The sequence below is a fragment of the Polyodon spathula genome, chromosome 1 (assembly GCF_017654505.1).
Source record: "Polyodon spathula isolate WHYD16114869_AA chromosome 1, ASM1765450v1, whole genome shotgun sequence".
Lineage (NCBI taxonomy): Eukaryota > Metazoa > Chordata > Actinopteri > Acipenseriformes > Polyodontidae > Polyodon > Polyodon spathula.
The window spans coordinates 56,216,444-56,230,338 of NC_054534.1; the positions used below are offsets into that span (position 1 = coordinate 56,216,444).

At 39.4% G+C, this 13,895-nt stretch overlaps 1 pseudogene; it reads left to right on the forward strand.

The window, feature by feature from the left end:
• The first annotated feature begins 3,198 nt into the window (after nucleotides 1–3,198).
• Nucleotides 3,199–8,864, forward strand: LOC121319832 (annotated as a pseudogene).
• Nucleotides 8,865–13,895: the final 5,031 nt, after the last annotated feature.

Consider the following 13,895-nt stretch of genomic DNA (forward strand, 5'->3'; position numbering starts at 1 on the left):
AGTCCCAATCTCCAACACACAGACCTCCAAGCCCAGGTAAGCTGTCTTTCATAGCCTCAAGGTCGGACATATCCGAACCTGCCACGTCAGTTGGGCAGGCCACAGCAGGGGGTTCCATACCATCCCTTCGGGATGTATCATAGAGGGAGGAGTTCCAGGCCTTGAGGCAGCGTGCAGCTGCTGCCACGGATGTCCCCTGGCCAGCTGAACAGGAGGGAAAGGGGAACTGCTTCCTAAAACAGGGGGCACCCACAGCATGCCCTCCCCTTGTGCCAGGACTTTCTTGAGCTGGTGCGCTCATCCTGGTGCAACCCAGCCCAGCTCCAACTCTGGGTAACTCTGGGTCTGGCTGTTGAATATATATACTCTTGGCGTATGAACAGACGGACTCCCCCTTTGCCTGGGGGACATTACGGCCCATTCTACTAGGGGACAGACAACTTTGTGGGCTTTCCTTCATGGTGCCTTCTTGGATGAGCTTTGCAATACTGCTACATGTACAGGTAGTCAGACATTCGCGCATTTTTACCACCTTGATGTTGCAAACCGAGCAAGACCCTCTCTGGACTCTAGGGTGTTGCAGGCGGCATTACCTTAGGCATCATGTGGGCTCTGAGGTTATCGCTGTGAGGCTGTACTGTCGGTTATCTGGAGCCACAACAGCTTTGGTACAGCTTCCCATTCGGTAGTGGTTGTCATTCCATTGAAAGGGAACGTTAGGTTATTACCGTAACCCTGGTTCCCTGAAAAAGAATGATAACCATTACCCTTCGAGGTCGTGTCTCCAGCTAACGTTATCGCAGTTACACCAATTAGGAAATATTAATATATTTGGAGGAAGCCTTAGTACTTAGGGAGGTAGGAGAGGAGGTCCTTATTTTTTATTTTGTTATTATTATTATTATTATTATTATTATTATTATTATTATTATTATTATTCAAATTGTCTGCTTTTTAAACTTTGAGTTAGAGTGCTGATTCCTTACTTGCGCACCCGCCTCCTCTTCCACAGACCTCACCAGTCGTCATTGTAGGCCACCTATGTTTATTATTTGCTTGCAATACCAATACTAAATAATAGCCTACCAACTGTCGGCAATCTTGTGTTTAAAATAATTTGATATGCAATTAGATTTTAGACCACCGATTACTGTAAACAGAAAATGGTAATTGCATAGAGCAGAGCCATAAATTAAATAACCGGTGGTGCGTAAACTGGACAAATTGGCGAAATAATTATCTCTGATACAATATTGCATGCACTGACCGGAAAGCGGTGACAGACAGCGAGACGTGTGGAGACAAAGAATAATGAATAGAAAAATATTTTGTAGATTGAAAAATCGCTGATATTTTCAATAGAATAGCCTATTATTTGTGACTTCTAGGTCATGAAGTCATGGTATGGCAACTGCCATAGCCTATGCTTTGCCACACCTAAATCGCCTCTAATATGTTTGAAAGCCTACAATTTAGAAAAAAAAGTTTTACCCTAACAATTTAAAACTCTATTTTTTTTTTTTTTTTTTTTTTTTACCGATACTTCATCATGACGTCGCGCTGCGTGAAATTATTATTTCGGTATATTTATTTTGACATAAATGTGGCTGGTGGACCCGAACTTCCCAGGCCGATTTTTGGTCCCAGTCCGCCCCTGCTGATACCTACTGGCCCATTCCTATGGGCTTATTTTTGCTCGATAACGTCCCATTGAATCGACTGATCTCAATCTGATCGGGTGTGTTTTTGCTGAGAGATTGTTTTTATTTATTTATTTTAATTTGCATTTATAGTCTCCGGGCTTTATATGATGATAACAGTAACACAAACAGAATATGCAGGTTTTTTAAGGCAAACATTGGAATTTTGCCTCAGTAAAATCTATTTCTAGCTACGCCCCTGATATTTGTGTGCATTATAGTTAGGTAATTTATTTTAAGGCTATTATCTATTAGCGGCGTAGTGTGTGCTTGTAATAAACTGGTTCTAATTGTATTTTTTTATTGCACAAATACTACAATACATTTAAAAAATTGAGATCTCTGGAATAAAATAATTATCTTCCTTGAGCAACATGTGTAGTTTTGTTTTGATTAAAAACGAGTCATGTAGTTTGACATATCATATTTGATATATCGTATCAAAAATGTTTATTATCGGTCGCATATTCACCATGTCATTTAAAATACGGACATGACCCCTGTTATCTTCAAAATTCAGTTCACTTTATTTATATAAAATTCTTAAAAAGAATGAAGGCAGCTAAAACAACAATATAGTATTAGTGGTCTAAGGAATACATGCATAGTTTATTGAAAGTAGCCTCATTTTGTTTGCATTTCAAAACTTAAAAACAAAGTAAATGCTCACGGAGGTTTTTTTATGAGTAATGTGAGAATGAAAGCAATGTTGTTGCTCTATGCCTTGTGCTGTTATGTCTGAATAACGAGTCGTGTAAATTCTTAAGAAAATACACATTATATAATAGTCTATTAAATGAATGCATAAACTCTAGTAGCTATAACGTTACATGTATTTGTTTATGTATTTGTTTGATACATATAAGAAAAAGGTAATGTAGGTACACAAAAATGTGAGTAATTGATACAAATAAATAAATTATATCGGTACGTTTCGGACAAGCTCAACGAGAGAGGACAGATCGGCTAATATCTCTAGCAAACTGATACACCTGCAACTAATGCGTCATTAACATGTAGCACAAGATACAAGTAAACTACTCGATGGTTAATTGATTGATTAATGTCCTTCTTTCACTATGCTGCACATAAAAGCAACAGAATTATTTACATTTTGTAAAAACAATAACAAGTTTCATAATAAAAATCCCATTGCATAGGTATTTTATTATTATTATTATTATTATTATTATTATTATTATTATTATTATTATTATTTATTAGTAGTAGTAGTAGTAGTAGTACTAGTAGTTAAAATTGTTGGTACCAGTAAGTTACTGTACTAAGAATAGAAATTGACTAATGGCAGCTGAGGAAAAAAAATAAGTACATTGCTATTGTGACAATATGAATAACATATTTCAGGTACGAAATTGTTTGTTTAAACAACAAAACAAAGGGTGTATAATAAGAAGATGCTGTTACATGAAGTATCTTTTTTAAGTCATAAAGAAATATCTGAACTGCACTTAGGCTACGATCGCTCCCTTCTGACAATTGATGCAGATAACCCTTTGGCAGCATTTCCTGTGCTTGGCTTGACAATCACTCTTTCTAATAAACTCTTCCACTGGATGCAACCATCTCTTGATGGAAGTGGCTAAAAGCAGAGACCACTCAACTGATATCAATACATTCTGTATCCAGTGGATTCTTCATTTGCCCCTGAAGGGTTTGCGAAATGAGAAGCTAAGGAAAATCTGACATATACAGACCACCAACTACCCGGGATCCGCAGCTAATGTTACAGAGGAGGGTTTATTTGAACCATAATAATGGAGAATACTAGTGTTATACAAAATGGCACACTTGACAATTTTACAGATTTCTATAATTTTACTGCAAATGAGATCAACACCACTGGTGATGTGCCTTCCACTGCGCATTTTCCGGAGAGTCTTTCTGAGATTCTGACTCTCGCCGGAATGGTTGTCACCAGAGAGCCAGCGTATATCGAGGGGACCACTCTAAGGACTACAGCCACGGGGACCTGGGGACCAGACGTTACCTCTGCTATTGCTGGCTCTGCTAATCTGGTCGTTGCCTTCTGGGATTCTCCCCTCAACCATGGGATAAACGTGTTTGTTGGGATTGTGCTCTGTTTTACTATGCTAGGTCTGGGGTGCACTGTCGAGGTGAGCCAACTTGGTGAGCATGTAAGAAGACCCATCGGAGTCCTCCTGGCTCTCATATCCCAGTTTGTGATCATGCCGCTGGTGGCGTTCCTCCTAGCGCTGATCTTCAACCTGGACGAGGTGGCTGCAATCGCCGTGCTCTTGTGTGGTTGCTGTCCCGGGGGGAACCTGTCCAACATCATGTCGCTTTTAGTAAATGGGGAGATGAACCTCAGGTAACCCTCTAACCCCCAACCCGGTGTTTTCACATGACTGTCTGTGTGTAGCCATAGGATATCCCGCATCCACATGATATAAATTCAATGGGAAATCGTCAATTGAAAAATATAAATATTGTGCACGATAAGAAAAAAAAAACAGCAAACAGAACAAAACATTACGATTATTATTTTGTTTTGTTTCAAATGCAAATAATCACACTGCTTATTTCAAAATCTGCAATTGAAGAGTTAAAAAGATATGACATCGATATTGTTTGCATTGATGTTTCTCGATTGAATATTTTGAGTTGATTTTTTTATTTGTTATTTTCACCTATAATTATGACATTACTGTATAAATAAAACACTTTACAGTTTAGGATATATACTTAAATAGATTATTATTATTATTATTATTATTATTATTATTATTATTATTATTATTATTATTATAGCAGGCTAATAATAAAAGCCCTCAAAAATGTAAATGTAGCCCACATTAACTTCTATTTTAACAAAGTGATAGCAAATGTTTTAATAGTACAACATTATAGTCCCAGCAAGACTCCTGTATGTATTGTGGCTGTTAGTTGTATCTCCGGGTCTGAGTGATTAAACTATTTCCTCTTTTTTTTCCACCCAACAGCATTATAATGACAATCTCCTCCACGGTGCTAGCTCTCTTCTTAATGCCCCTGTGCCTGTGGATTTATAGTCGCGCTTGGATTAACACGCCTGTCGTGGATCTGATGCCTTTCGGAGCCATCATCCTCACCCTGTTCAGCACCCTGATCCCGATAGGGCTGGATGTTCATATTGTCCCGACGACTGTAGTAGAATTTCCATTGATCCTAGGTCACAGTAAGAATTTATAAGCTTAAATTTTCACACAATGTATGTCGTGGGTTGTGTGTGTGTGTGTGTGTGTGTGTGTGTGTGTGTGTGTGTGTGTGTGTGTGTGTGTGTGTGTGTGTGTGTGTGTGTGTGTTTTTGTTGGTTTTACAAATCGATTTGTATCTTTAAAATATTTGTAGTCCATAGTTTTGAGAATAAGAACATGGGCACATATAATAGTCTGCTAAAATATAATTTAATATTGTTATAAATCCAGTGGTGTGTAATTAAGAAAAAAAAAAAAAAAACTTGTCCAAGGGACAAAATGCTAAAAAAAATCTACTTGTCCGTTCCCCGTCGCAAAAACACACACACAAAAAAGTTGAATATAACTTGTGTGCTAGTGGTTATATTTAAGTGAACACAATCAATAAATAAGTGATTAACATGGGTGGGTCTAGCCTTGTAGCTTGACGGGTTCACTCAATTATTCAAGATACACAATAGGTTCCCTGTGACCCAGCTTCAACACAACAAATGCATAACATACTGTAGAGTGCACAGGAGAAGGCAGCAGCGGGGCTAGTAGGTAACGTAATCACCATCTGAGCACATAAACCCGATATACGCGCCTTGCAAAGGAGCGGTTCAGTGCAGGAGGTACCGGGTTAGCGCCCGTGTGTGGATTGCTTAACCCCGTGTTATGCGCCTGTCTGCGTTAACCTATATCGCTACAATACTTTTAAGAAAATGTTGTTTCAGTGCATTTTGGAACATATTTGGTAGTACATTTAAGTAACATACTAAGAGTACAACTATTGTGAGGAATCCTCGCGCCAAGTTATCAGGGGGAACTGCCATAAAACGTCTGGCAAGCGTGGGATCTGAAACTATAACCTTCAGTTTCCATGCGTGTTGTGTTATACTGTCATCAGCATGTGAGATCGGGGACAGTTATAACATTTTTTACCTTTCTGTTCCATTACACACAGATTTGAGCTAATTTGACCAGATTTGATACGCACACTTACATCTGGCCTCAACCAATCCCCATAGTTATCCTGTTTTAAGCACTGATATAGATATTTCTTGAAATGTAAGGTGTCCGGTGTTACAATTGACCACATGACCAGGGTCGGTTGTAACTGGGAAGGTGGAGTCAGATGTAACATTCTGTGAAGAATAATTAAATAAACAACAACAAATTTAAGTCAAGAATTGAATGTTTTATTAAATAATATCAATTTTCACACCAAGCAAATATGTTTTCATTTAACTCAAAAACTGAATATCTTTATTGAAAAAAAAAGTGTTAACATAAGGCATTTTGTTTGTCCTACCTTTAAAACTTATTGGCCTTATCAAGCAAGAATGTCACTGAGTCACAATTGTGATATATGAACATTATGTTTCCTTCAGTGCAAGATTCATGTGCCCAAGTACTGCCTACTTTGTTGAGTGTATTTTCTGCAATGATACTAGATATTAAAATACTAACAGGGTAGTCCCCTGCTCCTGCATTGCACAGCATTCACCGTTACCCTTAATTTTACTTTCAGATATCCCTGTGGTCTGTACTATTGACTCTGTTTACTCTCTTCATCTTGACTGCAACCATGCTGGGACCCAAGTTGCTGGCCACTATCCCAGCCTCAGTCTATGTGGTGGCTGTCCTGATGCCCCTCGCGGGTTACGTCGCAGGATACGGACTTGGCGCGCTTTTTAACCTTCCACCAAACAGCAAGAGGACAGTGTCACTGGAGACTGGCTGTCAAAATGTTCAGCTCTGCACCGCTATTCTCAAACTTGCCTTCCCACCCCAGATCATAGGCGGTATTTACATGTTCCCTGTGCTCTACGCTCTGTTCCAAGCGGCAGAAGCTGGCATTTTTATATTAGCGTATAGATTGTACAGAAAAGATATCCTGCATAAGCAAGAACCGCTGGACGAAGATGATGACACAGATGTTACTTATAAAAAACTAAAAGAAGAGGAGGTTGGAATAGATACAGCTTATGGTTCAGTTACTGTTAGCGACCCAAATTCAATAATGATGGAACCTAGACAAAGCCCACTTGAAATATAGCGGGTTTATGACAAACATATTTATCGCTAACTCAAAACCGCTAAAATGTGATTTGTCATGTGTAACTCGGATGAGGACAACTACAATTATCACCATAGTATTGCTGCAGCAACTTATTGTTTTTATTTGTTAGCTACTTGGTTATGAAAATGTACGTCCTAACATACAGATATATTCAAATACATAAATAAGACATTAGGGCAATAAGGACTAGAATACACTTAGTCATAACATTGGGCAAATTGTTTAATCTGGGCTATATTCACCAAGCATTAGCTCTAATGCAAAATGTACAGCACTTTCTTTCTAAAAAAGCTAAATGATAATGGCACTGCATTTTCAATAACACACAAAAAAAACAAAAAACTAAATACTATGTTAATCAATGTTCTGCGCCCTTGTTATGCAGCCTTAGTTACAAGTTTGTTTTTCCTGTTTTCATAAAATCTGTACACACAGCCATGGTTTATACTGAATAGCTATTGATCAAATTGACATATAAAATGACTGATAACAAATCACAAGAAAAATCTTGGTGAACAAACTGTAGTGGAAACACGTGTGGCTCCCCTCTCACTCAGCGCTTTACAAGAAATACACGTCCATGCGCTTTTCTGGTCAATTGCAACACACTTGAAAATTTAGGGCCCTGCGCTCATTTGGGTTACGCACTATTTACACACTGGAAGGATGACTTACGCACCCTCTGTAAACCCTTCTTCCAGTGCGCAAACCAAGTAAGAATAGGGTCCTCAGTCCTAGTTCTGTACATATGAGGACTAGCTCGTACAGTACTATCTGCAGGTCATCTTCAGCTCTGTACTACCTTAGTACCGATTATAACAAAACAAAAAATAGAGAGAACAATGTTCGGGATCAGCTGATCAACAACTTTAGTACATAAACAGATAATTTATACTTTGTCTATGGATAATGGCAATGAGTGGGGTGAGAACAGGGCTTGGATGTATAATGGCATAGCTAACTTGAAATCTGCAACTGCTTAAGAGCTGAAAACAATTAAAAAGGTCTAATTAAGCAAAGTATCAGTTCAATTAAGGATCTAGTTAAGTAATTTGAGAGCTCAGCTGGAATGAAAACCAGCAGACACTGTTGGAATTGCTGCTTCAAACTACCGAAAATAAACATATAATGTGATGGGAATGTTTAGTTTTAGAGATGAATTGATTCAAATTTAATCAGCGCCTTTTTTGTTAAGTGGGATGCTGAGAGGTCAAACTTTTCTGTCCGTACTTCATATCTTAAACCTGCACACTTCCCTGTGTTACTTACACAAATCAACATTCAATATTGTAAGAACCCAAGCAATGGCATCGTTGCAGCACTCTTTGCCTGTCTTGTTTGTCTTGTCCTATCTGTTACATGTATTGCGAGGGAACGGGTTGCACCGTTAAGAGTAGGGAAATGGAGATGGGGTGTGGGGTGGGAGGGGGAGGAATTACCTGCTGCTGAGGGATGCATCAGCTACAGTCATTCTTCGCTGCTCTCCACAAGTGGCAGGAGCCGGAGGGTCGCGGGGAATGGATCTGACTGGTCGACCGGGCGGTAGGCGGAACCCCAACCGAGGCTATATAGGAGAGGCTTGCCCCTGCAGAGGCAGACCGCGCAAAGACTTGAACCTGAGGGAATTCTGAGAGACCATAAGGGACAGAGGTGGTTGGGAGTTTCCTGAGGCGAGTCTGGAGAGTGTGAACGAGAGCGTGAGATTTGGGTGATAGAGTTAAGGAAGGGGTGAGAGAGCTAGACTTGTACTTTTATCTTTCATTAAACAAGAATTTGTTGTTTATATCGGTTTTGGCCAAATAATAAACTGATATTATTTGTAATCCCACTTTGTCTCCTGAGCCCTGCTTTACTGAAACCTATGAACTACTATATATATATATATATATATATATATATATATATATATATATATATATAAAACCAGATTGTTTTAAATAAATAAAGTGTTCTCTGAGCTTTGTCTTGTTTTTTGTTTACTTCTTGAAATCGCTTCTACAGGTAGCACTGGCTGGTGGTGGTGGAGAAAGGGGGAGGGGGAGCTCATCTTCGTAATCTCTGATGTTATCATGGCTCCTTCTAATGTTGTAGCCCTGTCAATTCTGACAGACAAGCTAGCTGTGACATACAAAAGACAGCTAATTCAAGAATATTTTGTTCTCTGAATTGCAGGCATGTTGTCATATTCATACATATATATATATGGTATAAAATATAATACAGGTGCAGCCCAGTTCAGGAGAACAAGGAGTGCTGCATTCTTAATACTGCATATTGCAACAGCCATTTTAAATATGTGAAATGTTTTCTTTCATTTTTCCATTATTTATTTGTGTATAATTATAATAACACACTTCATGTGGAAATTAATAGGCACATTTTACAGCATGTTTTTAAATAAAACATTTTCATGATATGTTGCCTTTTCGGCACTGGAAAGAGGGAGATAAATTACAAGGTGCCAATTAGTAGTTTATCTGATTTACATGTTGAGAATTATGTTTAACACAATGCTTATGAATTACAAAATGTTTTTTATTTGTTTAATATTATGAAAATTTGTAACAAGTTGGTACTGAATCACTGAACTACATACTTGTCAACTTTTGAAAATACAAAATTGGGTGGGGGGGTGCGTAAAGGTAAGTATCTTTCACACCACACATGATGCGACAGGCCACGCTGGAGTGGCACCAGGGCAGCACTGGAGCCACAAGAAATAAATATTCAATCCTATTTTTGTGGTTTGACGCGGGTCAAGTAGGGCATTGTGCAGTCAGAACAGCTTCAATGCAAGTGGTCCAGCAGGGTGAAGCAGTATCCAAAATGACAGAAAAAAACAATATTTGCCGTTGAAAAAAATATGACAAGCTTTACGACAACGGGCATCACAATAATTAAGATACAGCTTTGAAAGACAATATAAAGGAGTCAAATTCGAAGCAACAGATTTATTGCCATATATGTTGAAATATGAAATACCTTCAGAGAAGACACTAATAATCATGTTGACGAATATCATGGTTTTGTCAAAAGCAATTTTTAACAGCTGTATAGCTCAGGCAGTTTTTAAACCTGTCACATTGCCTCTGTTGCTTCTGGTATGTATGGTAATGTTGCTGCGAAAGTATCTTGGCGCCAATTTTAAAAAATCGCATTGCGTCTGGTGTGTAGAGACTGTATGTGAACTTGCCTCGCGCACCGAATGCATGCCTGCCACAAGGCTCCCCAGGGTCCTAAACCCTGATAGGTAAAAACAGGGATTGAAGTAACCAAGTAACCACAAACCAGCCATGTCTTTTGCAAACATTAAATGTTTGCTGACATAAGAGAGTTTAACAGTAGAGTTTTGAGCAAAATACGTGAGAAAATCTGTCTGGGGAGATGTCCGGGAGAAGGGTCCAAAATAAGGGAGACTCCTGGTTAATACGGGAGAGTTGACAGGCCTGGAATACTTTGTTTTACAATCCTCTGGGAGGAAAATGACTGATACGCTGTGTTCATTGCACTTGAGAACGTCTCAAAACCTGACTATACACTACAGTATGTGGAAGTGCTCCATTCCTACTAACCACAGGATCACTCCACGTTTGTATGCTATTTAGTTCCCTGCAATTGACCATTCAGGTGTATATGTAACACTGGTTACTGGCTGTGATGTAAAGTGACTTCCCTACCTATAAGGGACACACCCTGTAGTCTGAACACTTCTGTATATAGGACAAAATACTTACAATTAATATAAAGTTCCCTGCTAGGTTCTTTACTAGACAAAACAGGTCTGTGTCTAAAGAATATAAAATACTATGCAATTAAAAAGATAGCAAATCTTTTTCTACCAGTAACACAGAAGCAGGAGAATTTACAATACAAACAGACAGCACAAGGACCGCAATATCGCAAAAGTAATTACAATTCACATATACGGTACCTATTTAACTAAGCTCATGAATGTTATGTCAATCAGCAGGCAGGTATCTTACGAAACCAAAGCCATTCAAAGGCTGTACCAAATTCTATTTTAAAGCTACAGAGTCACACGCTACAGTTTGGAATGGCTCTGAAGCCGAAGCATTGCTTGGCTGGTTGCTTGCTTGGTTGGTTGGTTGGTTGGTTGGTTTGGTTGTTTAGTTAGTTGCTTGGTTGGTTGGTTGATTGCTTGGTTGGTTGGTTGATTACTTGATTGGCTGATTGCTTGGTTGATTGCTTGGTTGGTTACTTGATTGGCTGATTGGCTGATTGGTTGCTTGGTTGATTGCCTGGTTGATTGCTTGCTTGGTTGGTTGGTTGCTTGCTTGCTTGCTTGCTTGCATGCATGCATGGTTGGTTGCTTGGTTACTTGGTTGGTTGCTTGGTTGGTTGGTGCACCTTGTGCTGTACTGGGAGAATGCTTCATCTGGAAATGAAAGAGGTAATAAGGGACAGGTGCTTATGATTACTTATACAGGTCAAGTCATAAAGAGGAACTCTCCAAATTAACTTAGTGAAAACAAAGAAAGTAATATTTAGTGATTATATTAAACAAGTAAACACATGTTATACAACAATTAAACTAAATAATTAAGCACACATCACATCACTACAATCATTAAATACAATAAATACTTGCTAAATATAGCACCTGTGTATTTAGTGAAGGTACGCGGATGTTTTTGTTTTGACCAAAATAAAATGTTGGCTATTGCCAGAACTCCAGGATCAAGCTTGAAAATGTATCAATTATCTAAATCCAAAAAGGGGGCAAATGCATTTATTTCAATATTACCAAAGATCTGGAAATTAAAAGAACAAAATGGTTAATCTGAAATGTAACTGCTGTTTGCCTTTAGAGTGAATGTACCTTTCACCATGATGACGCTTAGCATTTTTATTAAAAACATTCTGTTGAACATGCAGGCATTCACAAATATTTATTTATGCATTGATATGCATTATGGGTAAATTGCAACGTACCAGTGCTGGACTAAAATGCAGGCTAGAAAATTCTCCAAATCCATGATTGCAGCGTACCAACACATGATCCCGGTAATTTGTTTAACTGATCGGAACAAGTTAGACGGATAACGAGGACTGACCTACAGCTATATATGGCCAAAAGTTTTGCATCACCCTGTTGGACAGTATGCTGTATTACGGAACAAATGACTGATGCAAAAATCAATAGTGAACAGCTACAATAATTTTAAAAAAGCATCACAGTAACATTTAACAAAATATAAAATGTTCAATATTAAGGAGCATTACGAACGCTTACAACATCCCGCTTAAAATAGCAGGCTACATTATTTGCATTGAATTCTATTATTATACACGACAGATTGATGCTAAACACGTATCTATCAAAAAACATGGATTCACATATGAAAAGTCAAAAGTTGTCAAAATCCCCAAATGACACCGATATGCTGTTTTAAAAACTATTCTGATCTAGTAGCTTGTTCTAGTTATGCGATTTAGAAAGCTCTATATTTACACATAGCTTATTTTGTATTTGGCTATTTGTGACAGAAATACAATGAGTTCTGGTTATAAATCTCCCTCTCGACCTGTGAGGGTGCTAAATAGCAAAAGAAAAAGTATCTGGACGGGCTGGCTTAACAGTTCGTTACCAAGGTCGGGAAGTCGGTCAGCCTGGATGGCGGCCACGAGGTCAGGTGGCCATCTCCTGTATCCATGGAGACATAGCGGCATACCTCACCCTACAAGTATAGTTATCGGTGGGACTGACAAAACGTCACCTCGTAGCAGGGGCGGCGGAAAGGTTGCCACACCCAGTTATTCTGGGCCGAGACTGGCCAAAATTCAAAGAATTGATGCAAATAATGGCAGTCTCAGCCACACATGTAAACATGGCAGAAAGAAAGAAAAGGGAACAAATTGGTGATGTGTTTCCTTTTCACCCTGAAATGTTTTCCCCTATTTTCCATCCTAGAAAAACGAATAAAAAGAGACAGACCGCGAAATGGGAGGGAGCATCTTTGAGACAAGGCTGGGGTCTGGTGGGAAAGTGCTTGAATGGTAACAAGCAGTCAAAGGAACGAACGCAGTCAGAACGCAGTGTGACCGCGAGGGCGAGGTTACTGGGCCAACCAGGGCAGATGCTACTCTGGCACCTCTCAATGTACCGGACATGTGGTACTCAAGTGCGGACATAGTGTGGGGCCAAAACAACGACCCATCACTAGTGCACGCTTGGGGGCAGGTCCGGTCTATTGAAGGTAAGGATGTTGACGGCGCTGGGACGCTAGTATATCCACACTTCACTATCAAGGGGCGATTACTGTATAGAGTAAATCTAGCCGCAGGCACAGGTTAGCCTGTAACACAATTATTAGTTCCCCCGTCTTGTCAGACCGCGGTCATGAGGCTGGCGAATGATATCCCTTTTGCGGGGCATCTCGGAACTGAGAAGACGAGGGAGCGGATATTGGCCCGATTCTATTGGTTAGGTCTTCATACTGATGTGTCGAGATATCTAGCCACATGCCCAGACTGCCAGCGAGCAGCGCGGGGTCGAATGCGCCCCACCCCTTTGGTTCCACTGCCGATTATTTCCACTGATTCAAACCTTTTGACCAGGAGACAAGGTAATGCTGCTACTTCCCTCATCAGAATCGAAATTGTGTGCTAAATGGCATGGGCCATACGAAGTGATTTGGGCTATAGGGAAAGTGAATTATGAAATTAGACAGTCTGATCACTGTAATGAGCATGAAATTTATTATGTAAATGTATTAAAGCCCTGGCAGGCAAGGGAGGTCAATATAGAGGCAATATAGAGGATGATTCAGGTCCCTGTCCAAAGACTCCTGGCACAAAAATCATTTCGATGGGGGAACAATTGGTTCCAGATCAGCAACGGGAGCTGCATAAGCTTGTTGAGGAGTTCAGCGATGTTTTTTCTGACTTTGTTTA